We start from the raw sequence: 20,353 nt of genomic DNA, 5'->3' as shown, positions 1-20,353 counted from the left end.
TTCTTCATTTTGGAGTGAAATCTGGCTCTAACAATCTCCACCTTCAATTGAGCAGTGAAGGCCAGATTCGGCAACATAGCACAAGGGAAACTCATCCTTGGGACTAGTTCCTTTTTTTGACAAACACTAAAATTAGTTCTCTTTTCCTGTAGCTCTTTAAGCTGAGAGACCTGACACAGCAAATGACCTTTCTGTCATTCAAGAAGAAATGACTGAAGGAAAATAAAATGATTATCTTCAAATATCTGGAAAAAAAATTGATACTAGCGAGGGGAGAACTGGTTTTCTCCTACTTACCGGGAGGGATGGTTTAAAAGAGCAGAAGCCACAGGGAGACAATGTCAGCTCAGCAGGAGGGACAACTTTCTATTCGTTCCAACCATCCAAAATGGAATGGTCTGCATTGTGGGGTGATGAGTTTCTGCACACTGAAGGCATTTTTGAATATTGAATTTACTTTTTTGAATAGATAATAAATGCAACAGGATGGAATTCAAACCTATATATTACAAGAGTGAGTCTCCTTCTTAGCTCTGTTTCCCAGATATTCCTTTTTCTTCTGAAGAGGCAATCTCTATAACCTGGTGTTTGACTGAGGGCCAGGCAACTCTCTGTAGGGAACACTGTAAATTAGGCCAAGGTTTCTGGCATTAGGCATGATGACCTCTGAGAATCTTCAATCTCTTGGATCTCCCCCTTTCCATTTCCAGCTCATAATCCTTAAGATTGTATCACAAAATCTAGTTTGATTCTGGAAAATACACGTTCGCTGCTCAAGGAATGTGTAGAGGACTCATGACCTGACAGTGAGAATACTGGACCAGCTCTGAGCAGCTCTTATAGCAACAGGCAGATTCCAACACATGACAAAAGAAGTATCAGAGGGAACTGAACCATAGACCCCATGCCAAATTTGTGGGAACCCTTTGCCAAATGTAGTCCTTCCTCCATTTGAAACTGAAGAGAACAAAACTTTGGGAGATTAGGGAAGGAACAAGACAGAGGAAGGGGTAGGGGTGGGGAAGGAAGAAGACAGGCCATAGATAGATGGGAATGGAAGAGTACTGTTGCCATCGGGGATTGCTGGTAACCTAGGCAGTGGCCTTTCCTGTCATTAGAAAACCTCAAGTACTCCTCCTAGCCTTTCTCCCTGGCTGTTTCCCGCCTTCTCCAGTTTCTCAAATGCCTCTACAGTCTGTTGTCAGAGTACCTAGAAAGTATGGTTTCATCCTTTGACATACAGGGCTGCACATGACTGCATGCATGGAATCTCTTTTCATGTACTTGGAAAATTCAAAGGCATTTTTGATCTTGAAGGTAAGCTCAAACCTTTGATCCTGACAGATGAGTCTGGCTGCAGCATTCAAGGGCATCTAGACCTGAAATATCCAGGTGGAATCTGTCCTATTTCAGGAGCTTGGCTATTTCCCCAGAATGAATTGAGGAAAGTAAAAAAACAAATTAGGGCTTTCAAGCAGAACCGTAGACTCCTTTAATTACAAGAAGTACAAGAAGCCATCTTGCCTATCCTTGTTTCAGCTTCTTAGAATGGAAACAAATAATAAAACCATTTCATTATTGTCATTGTTACAATGGCCATTATTCATTTTAAAGGCTAAAAAGTCAGTATTTATCAAATGCAAATTGAAGAAAAGGCATATATTTTCTAGACATACTTTCATATCAGCAATAACAGAGCACATGGCAAACAAAATAAAAGAATCATTAAAGATATTCTTATCCAAAATAAAGTTGTGGAACATCTCAAGGGGCAAATTATCACAGGGTTCTGTGCTTAGAGGTATGTTTGGCGTCAGTTCCACGAGCTCAGGGACCTGGGTCATGGGAATCTCTGAAGGTAGATTCAGGCTGAGGTTGGGGTATGGGCATCACCCAACACACTCAAGGCAATGTAGTGCCATGAAAACTCCACTTCTACTAATGAGAACAATAATATCAATGTTTGAAATAATGTTATGAAGAGCTAAAGTATTTAAGTGTTTACCACAGAGATATTTGCTAGGAATTAGGCATGTATGTTCTTATTTTCTCTTTATAACACTTATAAGAAAGGGACTCATGGTGACCTTGTTTGGAGGCTTAGAGAGTTCAAGTTACTTTCCCAAAACCACACAGCCAGCAAGTGAAATGTCAAGGGGCAAACCCAGACTGCTTGACTTCTCAGATTCTTCTGTTATGTCTTATGCTAAACTGAGAGGAGCCACATGGCAGGGTAATTAAAAAAAATTAGCTTAGCGAAAAAAGGAAGAGATTAGCAAAGTGAGGTCGAGGAAAACCAAGAATAGATCTCCAGGGATCAAGTGACACGCAAACAGTAGTTTGAGATGAGTGATGTAGAAGTAAATCTAAAAATAGAATAGGCTCAGATCTGTTTTTGTTTGTTTTTTTGTTTTTTTTAGTTGAAGTATAGTTGACATGAGACCTGTCTTTTATATTATGCCTATTTGTGTGGTAGGGGGAGATGTGTGTCTTAAGTGAGCCCTGCTGGCTTGGCTCTCACCTTTCCCCACCCTATCCAAGGATCCCACCTCTCAGACAGAGCAAAGCTGAGGAGGAAGTACATCTGCTTCAGGTAGAACCTGAGCTCAGGTCCATTTCTGCACTCCATAACCAAAACCCATGTGTCAAGCTCCAGATCCATCCAATGAATGGTGGAGAGGATGTACTGGCTGAAAGGAGTCACATTGGCTGAATATGTGTTTCTCTAATAAATATATGTCACAGAACACTCATCCTAAGCACTCACAAGCAAGAAATCCTATTTATTTAGCAACATAAGAAATGGATAAACTTCTAGCAAAAACTATATGAATGATGTGAATTGTAGGAGAATGGAAACAGTGATCTAGTTGTCTCAACAAAGAATATTTATTACCAAATATGCATGAAAAGTATTCTTGGTATTGATACAGTGTTTAGGTAATAAGAAATAACCATCTTTGGTCTAATCTCCACAATACGAAGACACCTTGACTTGGCAACCTTGATTTGAGCATGTTCGTACCTGGATTAAGGTTTCTTACCTGTTCACATGAACCTTAGTCATATTGAAGAGATTTCTTTCCCCTTTGCTTAGAGGAAGAGGCATCCAGTGTGTAGAGGAGGGGTCTATCAGCATTTCTTCCACTTTTCATGGTAGACTAGAGACACAAAACTCTTCTGGTTTTTGGCAGTTTCCACAGGACACCACTGATGCGCTTTTCTCTGCAAGAGGCCTCATCATATTGCATAGTGTCTGTTTTCAAGCCACCTCCAACTTTATCCATGTTCCCCTTTTTCCTTCAGAGAGCTAAATATATTGAAAACACTCAGTACTGCTCTGCCTGTATGTATAGAGAGCCAAGGATGTACTGCCCCAAATGTATTGGAGTCAACTCCTACTGGTAACGAGGGCTGATTATTAAATTTTTAGAAAATTGGTGAGCTTGTTGTCAAAGCTTTAAAATGCCCATGCTTGGAGTAGTTATACCATAGCAATTGGCAAGTGCTACAAGTCAGGGCTTTTTTTTTTTTTTTTTCCTTTGAGAATGAAAACTAAGAGACCATGATTCCTTCACTGGACATGTCATGAATTTACAATTTTTTCAGCCAAACTTGGTGAGCATCTACTAAATGACAGATATTATAGTAGGTATTAGAGTTCTAGTGATAGGTGATACATGATCTCTGGACCAGAAAGACCTCATTAACTTTGACCCATTCCCTGACAATTCTACTGCTACTGCTGAGAGAGGTGAAAAGCTTTGGGTCTATTTGCACTTGAGATTAAAATATTCTAAAGTCTCTCCCACTTGTCATGATCAAACATCCTAAGAAAGGTATTTTAGAAGCTTATAAGCAATTCATCTCAAAATGAAATCTTTACTAAATGGTAGAAAAATCAAACCCCTGACTCATTACAAATGTTTTTCCTCTTCTATCTCTTTTCCTAACTGTTACCCTGGATCCTTGGGGGGTTTCATGCCAAAGAAAAGAACATAGCACAGAAATTCCCTTGGGTAATTCAGGGCATTTGCTTTAGCTAAGGCCTTTCAGATTGCTGGAACAGATTCATATGGATTTCATAAATGCTACTTATCTTTTCTTTATTTTTAACTCTTGTTCAAATACATGATTTTCTCATCGTTAGCTTGCCCTCTGCTCCCATTTTAATTCCATGGCTATGTCCAGAATGAAAAAAGCCAAAGGGAAAAATAGACTGACTTGAGTTACATGAGCCTAGTTTTCCTTTGGCTAGAGCTGGTCTGACCTCCTGGTTCTGCTGAATGACCTTGAGTTATCACTTTCCTGATCAGTGTGCAACAGGATGGCATTTCTAACTACAAGAACATTTAAAGGATTAATTGTGCCGCCCCCCCCCCAGCATTCTTAGAAAATGTAAAGGCAATTAGTTATTACTTATCCAGTACTGGCTAGTTTAAAAGACAGGGCCTGCATTGTCTAGATTATGAAAAGCTTTAGATCCCTTACCTCTAAGAACCATAATCAGCTTACAAAGACCTGAAACTGTGACTGCTCAGAATTTCCAGTTGAGGATCAGAGCTGGTGCTGTGGTTGCTCACAGGAAATAAAGCAGGATCAGGTAACAGCCTCAAAGACCCAGGTCACCAGAGAATGTGACTCCTGACCTTCTCTTAAAGGAAACCTGAGGATGGAAAATGATAAAGAAGAATCCCAGGCCCTCAAGTATGAAGGTACAGAAATGAGGTGAGAGGTAAGAGAATTACAGATTTTTTCCCCTCTATTTCTGTCTTCAGCTCTTTATTTTTACTGATCTTCCTAGGTTATTTCATGTTTAAGCCTCCTCTATTCTAAAGACAGAAGACATTTTTTGGAATACCTTCTCTGTGTTATATGCTGGAGATACCTTGAGGAAAAAGATATCATTTCTTCCCCCTAAGGAGCATATAGTCCATGGGGGAGAAAGAGAAGGAAAGAATGCCAATAGTATATTAAGAAACATGATGCAGTAGAACATGGATATATAAGGACTTGAGGAGGGGTTCCTAATCTACCCTAGTCATGTTAGGGGACACTTCCTGGAAAAGGTGATATCTGGGCTAATTTAGGGACAAATAGATATTATCCAGACAAATGAGTGGGGAAATAGTATCTCAAGAAGAAGAAAGAGAACACATATAGAGAGATGTAAGAGAAGAAGAAACTTTGAGGAGCTCTAAGTAAAGCTACAGCTTAGGATTTCATTAGGGAGGAGTGGCAGGAGATGAGTAAGTGGAGACCAGCCTTGGAATGTTCTGGAATGTAGGATATGCTAAAGAACTTGCAGTTTAGCTAGGGGAATAACAAGGAACCATTGACATATTTTAAGCAGGAAAATGGCCTCATTAGAGTTGTGACTTATAAAGCATTTTTAAATAAGAATAGTAAGATTAGTTGATTGTTGACTGCTTATGATGTGCCAGGCAAATCTGGGACATTTTTTTTAATATAATGCATGTCAATCTCACAACAGCTTGTCCAAAGCCATATGGCAGCAGTAAGGGCAGGGTACAAACCCAGCCAGGCCACCATCAGAGACTCTGCTTTCAACCACTAAGCTACAAACATATCCCATGTAGTTGTTTCTCAATCACAAACATAACGTAATTCTCATTGCTTATCTTTTTCTTGTTGTTTTGCAATTTTAAGCCAGCTAACCCCAACAATTCCCATGTATACACAAGAGGTCTCACTTTTTGAAAAACCCCAGTTTTCAATTATAAAAGGTCTAGGGGGTTTACAAATTGGAAGGAATGTACAGAGAAATTCATGTTGACTAGACTGTTTTGGCCTAGTGGTGATCATGTGACTTCTCAGTGAAGATAACTCTGCAAGACATTTCCCTTTGTTTCAATTCTGAGCTTTGCTGGGAATCCCCAGGAATCCCTATCCTATGCTCAGTTTCTGGATCCCAGAATGAATTACTCCTCCTTGTCTCTATTATTTCACTTGGAGCCAGTTTTTTTTGGAATCAAATTCTCAGTTAACAAGGAGCAAAATTAAGAAAAATCAAATCAGAGTTAAATGAGGGATAGTCAAAAAGTAAAGAGAAAGCTTTCTTTCATTCCTAGAAGGCTAATCTTTAGGAAGGCTAATCTTTAGGACCTTTAGGAAGCCCCAGATTATGCATAGCTCCTGAAATAGGCTCTCAAATAATCAAATGTTACTTTTATTTTGTCATCAACCAAAACTTACAAGCACCTGCTCTGTGCCAGGCACTATGCGGGTGAGCTATAGAGAGATGCTAAGTATGGTTTCCTCTTCATGCCTAATGGAGTCGCTCAGAGTCAGTCAGTCACTGATACTTTTACAATGTGGGTGTTTATCATCTTCATCTTCCTGAACACCTCCATCTCATCCATGACTCTTGCAACAGGCATTTTTGACTTGTAGGAAATTGTAAGACACTCCTTTCCCTGAAATGGTCCAGTTCTAGACAGCCACTCTAGTCCAGGGAGATGAGACATGGTTCCTGACATGGGTCATCTGGCTGAACCAGTTCTTACCAATTCATTACTTAACTTTCTCATTTGACTAACAAATGACTAGGCACACTCTAGCCTGTGATGCTGTTATTTGGGAGTAACTCCCTACTTGGGAGTTACTGGGCTGGTGCCATTTTGTTTTTTTTTTCTTTTTTTAATTTACGTAATTTTAATTTTAATTTTTTTAGTATTCTCTACACTCAACGTGGGACTTGAACTCAAAACCCTGAGATCAAGAGTCACATGCACTTTAGACTGAGCCAGCCAGGCACAACAGGCTGTGGCCATTTTCTAAAGGGAAAAGTGATGAGTTTTTATTTCAAGTCATCAGGAAGGAATATCACTTTAAGCATTGTACACAGAAATATCTCTAAAAGAAATGTCAGCCCTTTGGAAAATCTCTGAAAAGCCCAGCTATGTGACCATAAGCCAACTCCATCCCTTTCCCAAACATGCAAATTTCTCCTTGGGAAAGTAGAAGTTAGAAGGGCCCAAATGCAATGCTTGAGGAGCAGTTGTCATGGAAACGAAGCTGGGGCATGAAGAGCTCATTCAGTCTTACACTCCCTCTCCCACCAGGTACTTCTCTGGAGGAAATGCTGGGCAGACACAACCTCAAAACAGAAGGGGCAGTCTGTGATTAGAGAGTCCCACATCAAGAGCTTTACCCTCTCAGAATTTTTTGCGAGAGTCCATTTTTCTCATTCCCAAATGGAGGAAGACATGGAGAGCTGTGAGGAAGGGGGTTTCAAATTCAGTTTGCATTAATTTTTCATTAACTCCACTAACAACACCTTCTCCTATTCTTTCTCTTCTTTATCTCCTTTGTCTGTCTACTCTGCTTATTTCCTACTTCATCCTGGCCATCCCCAGTACTATCTTATTGACCTCTTTTCCCAAGAGTTGACAAACCAGTTCCTCAACTATTGCCTTTGGATCCCTGTCACTAACTGTAAGTGACAGGTCAACGTTCTGAACTCTGAAGACAGCATGTGCCTTTTACAAAGAAAAGGGGGGCGGCCTTGTCAAAGAGATGTCAGTTTCAGCTGCTCCCAGATGCAGCACTTCATTCAGACTCTGAGGAGATCACTGACAGCATTTTTGTGTCATGCAGCAATTGATGACACCAACTTTTACAGGTATTAAGGTTTAGTCATCTTCATCTCACCAGTGGCTAACCAGTGTTTAATACAGAGCCAGGACATAATGAGCATGTATAGTATTGCCTGCTCAGCCCCACCCACTATCCTTGAAAATTGTGTCTCTCTTTCCCTACCCCTTCATTTATATGGAGTTGGTCATAACTGATTGCTTGATGATAAGATTCCTTTCCAAGTTGGGCCAGGTGCCTGGTCCTGGATTTTGGGACTTGGAACTATAGTGGTTGAAAGCTATACAGGTAAATATTGGAAGATGTTCATAGTCAGATTTTCTGCCACATGGAAATAGATAGTCTGTAACAGGAGAAGGCAAAAGAGCCAGGAAAAAAGAGATGGAGAATCCACACTGTATTAAGTTCCTGGCTTTAATGATTCCTGAGGTCTGCTACATCCCTGCACTTCTTGTGGTTTGGTTGCTCTGGGAGAAAATCCAGGATCCCTCAAGTGTGCTTCTATTTTTTTTTTTTCTTAAGGTATAAATTGAGTTTTTGTCACTTGTAATCAAAAGGATCTTGATTAGTCCCTGGAATTAAGCAGGTACTTTACATAAATGTTTGCTGAAATGATAAATGTGCAGCAGTTTTTCAGCGTCCAAATTCAGAATACCGTAAGGCTTGAAAATGTTGGGAAGGCCATTTGGTTTATCCTTCATTCTAAGCGCCAATTCACAGGCACCCCAGCCAAGGATAAAGTGCTCCTAGTTTTAAAGCCCTTGGAAGGCAATTTTAACAAAGGAGATCAGAAGAGTATGGATGACCATGACATCTTGAACCTCTGCTGTTTCCTTAAAAGCACTCCTGCACTTATCATATTTCAACTATTATTTTAAATCTTTAATTCTTTCATCTTTTTCAATTTTTCATATCATCTAAAATCTATTTGTATTTCCCAAACTTTTTTTTTTTTTGGTCAATAGTATCACATATATCATTGTTCCCTGGTGATAAGAGAGAATTTCTTTTCCAGAGAATTAAAGCACCTCATCATTAAGGGACATATAATGTGAATTTTTTCATCTGCCAGACCATTTGGTGAGAGTCTTGTATAAGGTTATGCTAAATACTAGGATACATAAATGCTATAACTAGATCTTCAATGAAAATAAATTACTCAAAGTCTAGTTTAAACCTGATATGGAATTTCATTTTTCTGAGATTGAAATAATTACAGCCATTGTCCTTATTTTCTTCATTGATTCATTCACTGATCAGTCATTCAATGAATATTTTTGAGTTTCTATTTTGGGCTGGGCTCTGGGCTTATGAAATTGAACAATGTTCATATATTCTAATGGGAGAAGACAGAAAAAAAACAAGTTCAAAATTAATTATTTCAGATGGTATTGGATAGTGATGATTGCTATGACTAAGAGAAGCAGAAGAAAGGATTAAACATCCTAGATTGTAGGCAGGCTATTACAGATAATATAATCAAGAGGGTCTTCTCTGAGGAGGTAGCATTTGAACAGAGACCTGAGTCACACAAAAGGTTGAGCCATGCAAAGTCTAATGAGATAGGAGCCCTGCCAGATGGTCCAAAGAATTGGTCTAGATGGTCTCTGGGGTTCCTTCTAGGAGGAAAACTTAGAATTTCACCCTTTCCACCTAGTTTCTGTTTTACAATAGCTTTTATGGTTCCTCTTCTAAACCTTTGCCAGAATCCAAAACTTCTGTGTGGAGCCCAGAATTAGTCTCTAGGGGAAGTTGTGTCAATAATTCAGACTCCTGGCCCCAGCAACTTATACTAATACCTGTAGGTGCCAGGATGATCCCATGTAGCCCTCTCTCATTTCAGAAAGAGCCCAAGATGCCAGACACAGACAGGTTCTGATCTTTCAGGGGAAAAAATGACTTTGTGGGACACTAAATAGTATCTCAGTGCCATGGTTAATGTGCTATACAAACCCTAATTTCTCCATCTATAAAGTTTGTATGTATGTATGTATGTATTTATGAGAGAGAGCATGAGCGGGAGAGAGACAGAAGGAGAGGGAGAAGCAGACCCCCCACTGAGCACAGGTGCCCCACAAGGGGCTCGATCGCAGGACCCCAAGATCATGACCTGAGCTAAAGGCAAACACTTAACTGACTGAGCCACTCAGGTGCCCCTAACTTCTCCATATATAATTTTTTAAGACTTTTTAAAAAAAATTATTTGAGAGAGAGAGAAAGAGAGAACGCCAGCAGGGAGAGGGGCAGAGATGGAAGGAGAGGAAGAAGCAGACTCTTGGCTAACTATGGAGATAATGCAGGGCTTGAGCTCATGACCTGAGATCATGACCTGAACCAAAATCAAGAGCCAAATGTTTAACCTACTGAGCCATCTAGATGCCCCTCTATCTGTAATTCTGAAGTGGTCACAATATATAAAATATTATCTTTATAAATTAAACTCACAAGAAAGAGACCATAGGCCAAATCCCTATGCAATGAAGTCTACCAGATGCCTGGTATCTTTGGGTTGCATTAGAAATACAAAGTTTGACTATTGCAAGGGTTCAGAGGGCCATCCATGGGCATTGTGAACTTTGGTTCTAAAGATTTAGATTTACTTTTGCTTCTGGAGTCATCCTGATATCACTTCAAATTAAATTCTCAGATTGAGAATATTTGGGCCACTCTAGTCATGTAAACTTTGACCACTTGTATGAGTCCCAGCTTGTGGTTTAACTCCTTGGATGAGGTGTTTCTCATCCTTTCTTCACCACTGCCAAGATGGAAACATGCAAGATTTTTTGCTGTCTCTCCCTGTGTGGTGAGTTCATTTCTTGTTTTGTAGTGAATGTATAGCCCTTTGGTGTCTCAGCTTTATGTAGGGGGTCTCCCATTAGATTCCTCATCTTGGGTATTTTTTCTTAATTAGTATATATAATAATGGCACATTTTTATTTGATAGCATCCTTGATTGAGTAACATCTAGTAACTAATTAGAAAGCCTAGCTGGGAATAAAATATAAGGTGGGTATGTGGGATTAAGGTCGCATAGAGGGAGAAAGCCACTGAAAAGGGCCATGGGTCCAAATGAAGAGACTAGTTCATCATTTACAATCCGTTAGAAAAGAATCAGAATGTGACTTGACTGATAGAGTACTGTGATTACTGGCTACCATTTGGGGTCTGAATGCCTGAGGACATGGTATGACACCAGTGAGACCTTATACCCTAGGTGGCACATCAAAGGCCCAAGACCAGCTAGGAAAATGGCTCTAAGAGTTTACACTGAACTACATATGGGTCAGTGTGTGTAGACTCAAGTTCTTTTCTGAAGGGAAGGTTTCTGGGGACTCTTACCCATCATTTCTTAATTTTTTATCTCCCCTACTATATGTAAATTCCAGTAAGATCAAGAACTTTGATTTTCTTCTACTTCAGCGTCTTTCAATGTTAAGAATAGTGCCTGACTCATACTAGGGGTTTAACAAATATATGTGTGATGAATGCATAGGTGATGATGTGTCACTGTTAGCACTGCCAGTGGTGTTCTGGGGGCTTAGGCCTGAGTTCACACTGCTGAGGAGGCCTGGTTACCAAGCCCAAAGCAAACAGGCAGAGGTACAGAGACACTAGAAGTAGGAGCCAAAATGTGAAGCCAAGTGGGTCAGGAAGGAGAGGAACTGATGTGTGATTAGAGCAGGCAGATGGAAGGACACTGGAGTGCTCTGGTCTGGAGAGCAGGCTTCTCTTCAGGGGAATGCTTAGGTGCCCATAGGCTTGGCTTTCTTTACCAGGCTCCTTTCTCTCATTAGAGGTCTCTTTTCTTCATCCTTGTCTCTGCTCCTCATGACCAAACTTCCTTCTTTCTTCAACTCACTGCAATCCCAATTCTTTTTGAACCCCTAGTACTCTGACATTCTTACCTCTGACATCTTAATTGTATCTGGTAACTTCTTTTCACTACTTTCCTGTTTGACTTCTCTGTGGTATTCAACCCCATTGGTAACATCCTATTTCCTAAAATTCTGCTCTTGGTTTCTGGGATACTTCTCCTGGTCTCTTCTCAGTTTAATTAGAAAACTCCTCTTCCTTATCCTCTGACATTGTCCAAGCCTGCCCCCTTGGATCCCTCTCTTTACACACTACAGTACAACACTATATTCTTGACTTATCTCATTGATATCTGTAGCTTCAAATACTGGACTTCAGACTGCCGATTCTTAGAAATAAGCCTCCAGTCCAGGTCTCTCCTCATAGGGTCTGACCGTATAGTCTGCTAGAAGGTAACAAGATTTACAAACCTTGTCTAGATTATTGCAAAACCCTCTACTTGGTCTCTTTCCAACTGGTATTTCCTCCTTTCCCTCAGCTTTTTTTCCCTCAGACCCAGTTCTAATCATGCTTTTCTCCAGCCTACTGAGTAAGGATTGCACAGCCAAGTAATGTCATAGCTGGTATTTTGTACGTGCCTTTCCGATCACATTTATCATATGGTGTTGTAATGCTTTGGTCGTATGTCTGTCTCTCTCATGAGACTATGAGTTCCAACAGAAAAGTATTTATCTATAAATCATCTTTGTAAGGTTTCCATAAAGCATAGTGCCTAGTACATAATAGGAACTCTAATATTGAATGAATGAATGAATGAATGAATGAATGCAGATATTGGATTGGGCTGAGATACCTTCTTGTTAAATATTAACTCCTTTGAAAACCAGCACTGCTACATTTCTAACTTAATTGTCAGTTCCTTAATAAATTACCCCATTGACTCATGTAATATTCTACAAGTAAAGGCACAAAAAAACCTTAGACTAGCTTGGAAGGGAATTTCTAAGCATAGAAAGAACCTGAACTAAAAGCACTCCACAGGTTCAGATCCATCAGATCATACTATATTTAAAATTAACTAATAATTTATATTTATTATGAGCTCTGTGCTAAGGTGTGATACATAATTGCCCTACTTAATCCTTACAACAACCCTATGTGGTAGGTAGCCTAGTACAATCTTGATGGATGTACCATCTTGTACATCCTTGTACCCTGGTACCATCTTGAATCAAGATGGAAGTGCCATCCTAAGGGCACTTAAGTACAGCCAACATAAGTACAGAGACCAAGCTTGTAACCTCCATGGTCCACCACCCCTTACAGGCTACCCATTTGCATTAGATCCAGTACCAACTGCTCTTTAAAATCAGCTTATGAACAATTCTTCTAGGAAAAAACCTCTAGCCCAGGCTAGAGATCCTCCAACTATCCTGTGCATAACTCTATCATAGTGTTTCTAACATTTCACTGTGATTATCTGTTAGCCTACCTCTATTGCCCAATTAGATCACAAGTTTCTGAATGATTATATTCATTGTTGTATCCACAGCACCCAATATGGTGCTTGTTGTTTTATACATTTTCAGCGAATATTTATTGAATCAAAGTAAACCAATGGAGAGAAGCTCTAAGCTAACTCATGGCCCTAGGAGGCAAAGAGACCTGTTTCCAGAATTGCACTCCTGTTTTTCTCTTGCTTTCCAAGGAATTCTCAATATTGAAACTGATCCCCTCTTTGTTTAACATAAAAATTTCATAGCCCCTGTGATAATCACTACTATGCAAAAGATAACTAATAGTTTTTAACTAGAGTTCAATTTCTATATATCCTCACCAGCTAAAAAGACTTTGTTTAGACTTATTATTTTCTATTATGAACACAAGCATATTTTATTTTATTTATTTTTTAAAGATTTTATTTATTTATTCGTGAGAGATAGAGAGAGAGAGAGAGACAGAGGGAGAAGCAGGGCTCCATGCAGGGAACCTGATGTGGGACTCGATCCCAGGACTCCAGGATCATGCCCTGGGCCAAAGGCAGTTGCTAAACCACTGAGCGCACTGAGCTACCAGGGAATTTCTGCATATTTTATTTTAAATGCATGTGTAGGGGTGCCTGGGTGGCTCAGTCAGGTAAGTGTCTGCCTTCGGCTCAGGTCATGATACCAGGGTCCTGGGATCAAGCCACACATCAGGCTCCCTGCTCAACTAAGAGTCTGCTTCTCTTTCTTCTTCTCCTTCTGCCCCTCCCCACTCTCCCTCTCTCTCTCAATGAATAAAAACTTAAAAAAATAAATGCATGCATATATGAAAAATATTTCAGTATTGAATGCATTTCTAACCTCCCTACCCCCAGAGATCATGATATGGCTTCACTGAGAATCCCTGGGCTTCCCGGTTTTGCTCTGGCCAGACTCCCTTCCTCAGGCAGCCCCTTGCATCTTATGCAGTGACTGGGCTCTACCATCAATATCAGACTTCCAAGATAATGAATTCCAGCTGTTGACATTTCCAAGTACCTCCTTCCCTCTCCACACACACATCTTTACCTCTCTCTCTACTGCTGCACTCCTCTACTTTGTTAGGGCTCCAACTGCTGACCAAACTAGAGCTGACAAGTGTAAGATTTGTTCACTGACTTTGCCACACTCTTGGGACTAGTCTGCTTTCCTACCCATTTACCACCCACCTCTTAAACTTTATCTAAACTGGTGGGCAAGCTTCATGCCAGGACCTGCCTCCTCTGGCTCCTCCCTGCACTATCATTCCAAAAACATGACACATTCCAATAACCTACAGGCTGAGAGAAGAGAGGCCTCTGCCTGGAGCAAGTGCATGTCATTTCCCATCCCGGGAAAACCCAACAAGGTGAGGCTTCACTTTGTTTGACTCGCAGCCAGTTTCATCCGTCAGATGACGGAGAACTCCGTGAAGAGAACTGCTATTTTGAATATAACCTTTAACAAGTTTGAGGTGATTGGTTGATTGGAAATCTCAGATGTTATGTTGACCAAGAAATGGACAGAAATGCCACAGAGGAGAGATAGGATAGTGGAAGGTGCTTCAGTTAGCTATGTGCTCAGAAAGACTCAAGTTCAAGTTCCAATTGTGTGCTCAGAAAGACCCAAGTTCAATTCCAAAGTGTGTTCTAGGTAAGTTATTTAGCCTTTGTGAGATCAACTTTCCTCATTTATATTTGGAGATAACAACCGTACCCATTTTGAAGGGTTATTGTAAAGATGAAATATGGACTCACTGTGTTGAGCGTGTGGTACGGAACACAGTAGAAGCTCATCCAATCACCCTCTCTACTAGCATCCAGTCTGGGTTTGATAAATGGTATTTTATCAGATTTCCAAATGTTAAATGAAAACATGTGTTTGATCCCATGGTCAGAGACTAAGTGGAAATCTTTAGTGCAATTGTATCATTTAAGATTTTTTTTTTTGCCATTTGGATAATTAAATATCTTATTCTTTACAAATTAATGGGTCATGATAACAAAATAGGTTTAAAAGCCAAACAATAAAAAAATGTAATGAATAGCCCTTAAATATATAAAAACAAGTGCAATCTCATAATTAGAGATACAAATTTCAATTGTATAGAGATATTTTTCATCCCTAAAAATTATTTAAAAGTAAAAATTATTGCAGTCATTGTTGAGGCTGAGGGCAACAGGCACTTGCACACATTAGTAATGGTAATATAAATTAGAAAACTCTTATGCAGGGACATTTTTTGCAATTTTTAATAAATATACATATGAGCTTAGCTTAACAAATATGGAACACTTCAGGAATTTGCATGCCATTCTCATGCAGGGGCCAAGCTAATCTTCTCTCCTCCTTCCAATTTTAGTACATGTGCTGCTCTTACTGAGACAGATACATTTATCCTCATTATACAGCACAGGAAACCCAGACTCACAGAGGTTAAGTAACTTGAGCAAAATTACACAATTACAAAACATCACAATTCTGGGTTTGTCTCTGAAATTGCATCAGCCCAATACCATAAGAATGTTATCCCATGCTTGTCAGAAGTCCTAATATTTAGTTACATATAAATTTGATAAAAAAATTAATAATTATTCAGTAATTGACCTTTCCTTGATAGCAGCAGTTGAAACAATGTGAAGGGGGTGGTTTTTATTTTTTATTTACTTATTTATTTTTTATTAAAAATATTTTATTTATTTATTTATTCATGAGAGACACAGAGAGAGAGAGAGAGAGAGGAGGGAGGCAAAGACACAGGCAGAGGGAGAAGCAGGCTCCATGCAGGGAGCCAGACATGGGACTCCATCTCCTGGGTCTCCTGGATCACGCCCTGGGCTGAGGGCGGCGCTAAACCGCTGAGCCACCCAGGTTGCCCAACCAAAAATCTTTAGTTGGTGGCAAGTCAGTGTGGGAGAACGAGGAGACACAGCTGCCAGAAAAACGAATTTCTTATCAGTCTGCATTTCTAATGCAGGTACTTCAGAACTCAGGAGGCTGAGAGTTCTACAGATGCATCTGGCCAGGGTGCATCTGAAGTTTCAGATTTCACTCTAGGTGCCTTCTTTTGAGTGGCACTGGGGTGGGTTTAGAGAGGGTGACTGGGCCATGTCATATTGGCCCAACAGCCTGGGGATCATAAGTCTGGAAAAGCCTATGAGCAACATGGATGATGCCATCCAATATTTCAAGGGTTTTGTGCAAGATGGACTAGCCCTGTGTAGGCAGCTTCATAAAAAAGAACCAGATACATTTGTTACAATAAAATAAAGAATTTTTGTAAAGATGCCAGGGAAGGACTGCATTTGTTACATGGAAAGCAGTGTGTGCACCACTGATTGTTCTCCTTTCATTCTAAGAGAATGATTGTAAATTTGAGACAAAGAAAGGGGAAAAACAAGTCAAACTGCTTTGAAAGTTCAAAATGCTACCTAAGCTGGAGCATGTGTTTCTATTTGCCAGTAGCATTTCAAGAGCAAAATTTTCAAGGGCCAGAGATAAAATTTATCTTTCCACTAGATGCTTGTCCGAACTTTGCCATATTCAAGGACTGTGTTGTCCGTGATCATGAAGATAAAGCATTATGTTGATAGTTTATTAGGCTTACAATCCCAAAGCTAGATAGCCCCCCACCCCAACCGTGACTTTTTTTTCCCAGTAACTTTTTAAAGTTTTTATTTGTTTGTTTGATCTTGTTTCGTTTTTGAGTCAGCAAAACATTCCCGTGGTTTAAAATTCAAAGAATAGACAAGGAAATACTATGAAATATCCCTTCCCTCTGCCAATTTCTGTCCTTCAGCCATTCAATTCTACTCCTCAGAGCCAACCAATGTTAACCAATACCTCATTGTTTCATGCACACTTTACTCTTTACCCAATTTTCTCAATGTGAGAGTCTAGGAAACAAGGGTTTCCTGATTCTTTGGCTATGTGACCTGTAGGATGCTCTCTGCTACACAGGAAGGCATGAAAGACAATCCCAAGGGGTTAGGAACAAGTATTCCTCGAAAGAGCAAACATCTACCAATGCCTAATTTCACTATTCTGCACTTTACTGGCCAGGCAGTGAAATGCCTCGCCAAAGACTTTGCAAGGGGGAGATAACATTCTGTGAGAGTAAATATGGCTATTTTTCTTCCGACCAACTTCACCGACAAGGTCACACAATTGCATCATTGTCCCTGTCCAGAGAGCTGGGCAGTTGGTGCTACGGAAAATCTTATTGCTGATATCACTGGGGATATATAGCAGAGAGTAACTCAAGCTTAATTACATATTGGCCTGTCTACATGCCTTTCATTTATGTCTAGATGTGTTATTTCTCCAGTTGAAATAAGTTCCTAATACCTAAACCCTTTTTACCCTCCTTGCCGGTCATTGAGGGAATTCAGCTCCTACTTTCTCATATTGCTTGTCAACGTAGGAATGGACTTTTCTTCTAAATATCTTTCAAGTATGTATCTGGGTAGCTCCTGTGGAGATATGCTGTCAACATGAGATACCGTTCTCATCCTCATTAAGCTATGCCCTTTTCTAGAGAGATAAGAATTACACGTATGAAACAGAGACTGTAATTTAAATAAAGTGGTAAATTAAGGGCGGCTTGAGGGAGACATGGTTGAAACAAGATTAATCATCCTGTTTTCTCTAGAGGTTAAATTTTATCCATTTCTAAATTCTCTATCTTGATACCACCTCTTGGTTAAGGCTTTAGTTTACAGGTTTATTAATATTAGAAACAAATTCTGTGCTTCCTCCTTTTCTTCTATATTCTGGAAATCTTCTATATTCTATTGGGTGATACCCTCCTCACCCCTAAGACCACCTTCAACCTGAGTAACTACACCCAAACAAGACATTCCAAATAGAGCTTTCCTTAGGAGGGGAAAATGCAGTTCTGCCAACTTTGTTTTTCTTTTTTAACATTTTATTTACTTATTTATGAGAGACACAGAGAGACAGGCAGCGACACAGGCAGAGGGAGAGGCAGGCTGCCTGTGGGGAACCTGATGTGGGACTCGATCCCGAGACCCTGAATCACGACCTGAGCCAAAAGAGGACGCTCAACCCGAGCCACCCAGGGGCTCTTGCCAACTCTGTTCTATGTCTACTATTTGGAGTTCTTGGTTCTCGGTTCTTGGTTATGCAGGAAGCTGAGTGGCTCTGATGTGTATTACCATGAGCTTTGACTGTCAAGGGCCAGGAAGAAGATAAGTACCCCTGAACAGAGCACATGACAGTAAAGGCCTATAGGACTTCCCAAGGTTAAACTGGGGACTGGAAGTGACAATGGACTTGATATATGCCTGATTTCTTTTTAAAAATCTAGCATGGATTTTCCTCAACATAACATTTCTCTCCATTCTGACAGGAAAGAAATTGTTCTGATTCACCGGTTTTTAAGTTCCCTGTTAAGATGAAGGATAGAGAGTAGTTTGCAGATTTTTATTTTAACAAGAGTTATTTTTAAAACAGCAAAACCAAGCATTAGCTTTAAATTTAAAAAATCTACCTAAGGTTATCCATTAAAAAAAAAATTAATCTGAACTCTACATGATTTTGACCTGGGAATAACATTATCAGCAGCTTTTTATAGTGAAGAGATTGTCTGGGCCCATTTATGAGAGGTTTTTGGATGAAGCTTAGGAACGCACAGTAGGTAAAGTAATAAGTGACAAGTCCACATTATTACCTCCAAGGGTCCAAATCAGCACAGAAAAAAGCCTGCATGGGCAGCCTGGGTGGCTCAGCGGTTTAGCGCCACCTTCAGGCCAGGGCCTGATGCTGGAGACCCGGAATCGAGTCCCACGTCGGGCTCCCGGCATGGAGCCGGCTTCTCCCTCTGCCTGTGTCTCTGCCTCTCTCTCTGTGTCTCTCATGAATAAATGAATAAAATCTTAAAAAAAAAAAAAAAGAAGAAAAAGCCATCAAGATGATGGCAGAGTCAACCATTTGACCCCTATAGGACAAAGAAAAATGAAATTTGGTGTGCTTAAGATGATTTCTTACTTACATTACTAATGGTAAAAAAAATCAGGCAGCATCCACATAGATTTCTTTGCAAGTTTATATTGAAATGGTGGCATGGGCTTGGCCATGTGGAGTAGGCTGTCAAGGGCTGGACTTCCTAACCCTGGCCATTCACCCTCAGTGCCACTACTCTCCAAGATGTGGTTAAGTAAGGAGTAAAGTAAAAAGGAAATTCACCAACTAGCTAACTGTTCAACAAAGCTACTGATGGGACATCACTGGTATGCCAAGGTCACAATGAGTCCAGGTTTACACCTCAGATTCTGGGAAATGAGTTCATACCAACCAAGAGCAAATAAACTAACAAGCGTCCATATAGAGAATGGAGAGTCCGGAGGGAATGAGAGTTCTTGTGCCAACCAGTTAACTCACTCTATTTTCACCAGGGCACTATTTGAGAAACCAAATTAAGGTTGTTAAGTAAACAATGTGAGCAAAAGGAGACAAAGGATGCTGAAAGTTAATATAACTGCACTTGGAAAACCTGCTACTGCCTTCTCTCGAAGATCTCTGCCAAGAGACCAGAGTACTTGGGTGAGTGAATTAAAACATCCTGGCAGCCCTTTCCTGGCAAGGCCAAGGATGGGAGGGTATATCATGTGCATCAGAAGTTCTCAAAGTATAGTCTGGGGACCCCTGGGGGTTTCTGAAATCTTATTTGGGGTGTCTGTGAGGTCAAAATTATTTTCATAATAATACTAAGATGTTATTGTACTTGTTACTTTCCTTCTCTCCCAAAGCTTCAGTGGAGTTTCCAAAGGTTATATAACATGTGATAATGTCATCACTTTGACAGCTACTGGAGGGTGTGCTTGGGTATTGCTGTGTTTAACATTTTCTCCATTTTAATTTCTAATGTAATAAATAACAGTAGATACAATCCATATTTTAAAAATATCTTTAGGAAGGCACCTGGGTGGCTCAATCAATTAAGCGTCCAACTCTTGATTTCAGCTCAGGTCATGATCTCAGGATCATGAGATTGAGCCCTGCCTCAGGGCTCCACATTGAACATGGAGCCTGCTTAAGATCCTCTTGGCTTCTCCTTTTGCCTCTCACTCCCCACCCCCACCTCTGCCAATGTCCCCTCTTCTCTCTATCTCAAAAAATTAAAACAATTTAAAAAATAAATAAAAAGATCTTTAGGGCTCTCAGTCTTTAAGAATGTAAAAAAGTTTTCTAAGATGAAAAGTTTAAGAACCACTGATACAGACCATCATTGTCAGTCACCATACTCAGCCACATTGGCAAACACCAGAATGTTATTATTTTGATGAAATTTTAGAAATACCCTTATACTCCAGGTGAGGACTTTTTGTGATTTAGGAAGCATTCTATCTGACTGGGTATATAATATTCAGATTACCTCAAAAGCTCCAAATAATTGTGCT

General features: G+C 40.0%; 1 pseudogene; it reads right to left on the bottom strand.

The window, feature by feature from the left end:
* Positions 1 to 15,212: 15,212 nt before the first annotated feature.
* On the bottom strand, positions 15,213 to 15,312 carry LOC129506115 (U6 spliceosomal RNA; annotated as a pseudogene).
* Positions 15,313 to 20,353: the final 5,041 nt, after the last annotated feature.

The sequence above is a fragment of the Nyctereutes procyonoides genome, unplaced genomic scaffold (genome assembly GCF_905146905.1).
Source record: "Nyctereutes procyonoides isolate TBG_1078 unplaced genomic scaffold, NYPRO_anot_genome, whole genome shotgun sequence".
Lineage (NCBI taxonomy): Eukaryota > Metazoa > Chordata > Mammalia > Carnivora > Canidae > Nyctereutes > Nyctereutes procyonoides.
The sequence above is the reverse complement of the archived record's forward strand: the minus strand, read 5'-3'. Positions and strand labels throughout refer to the sequence as shown.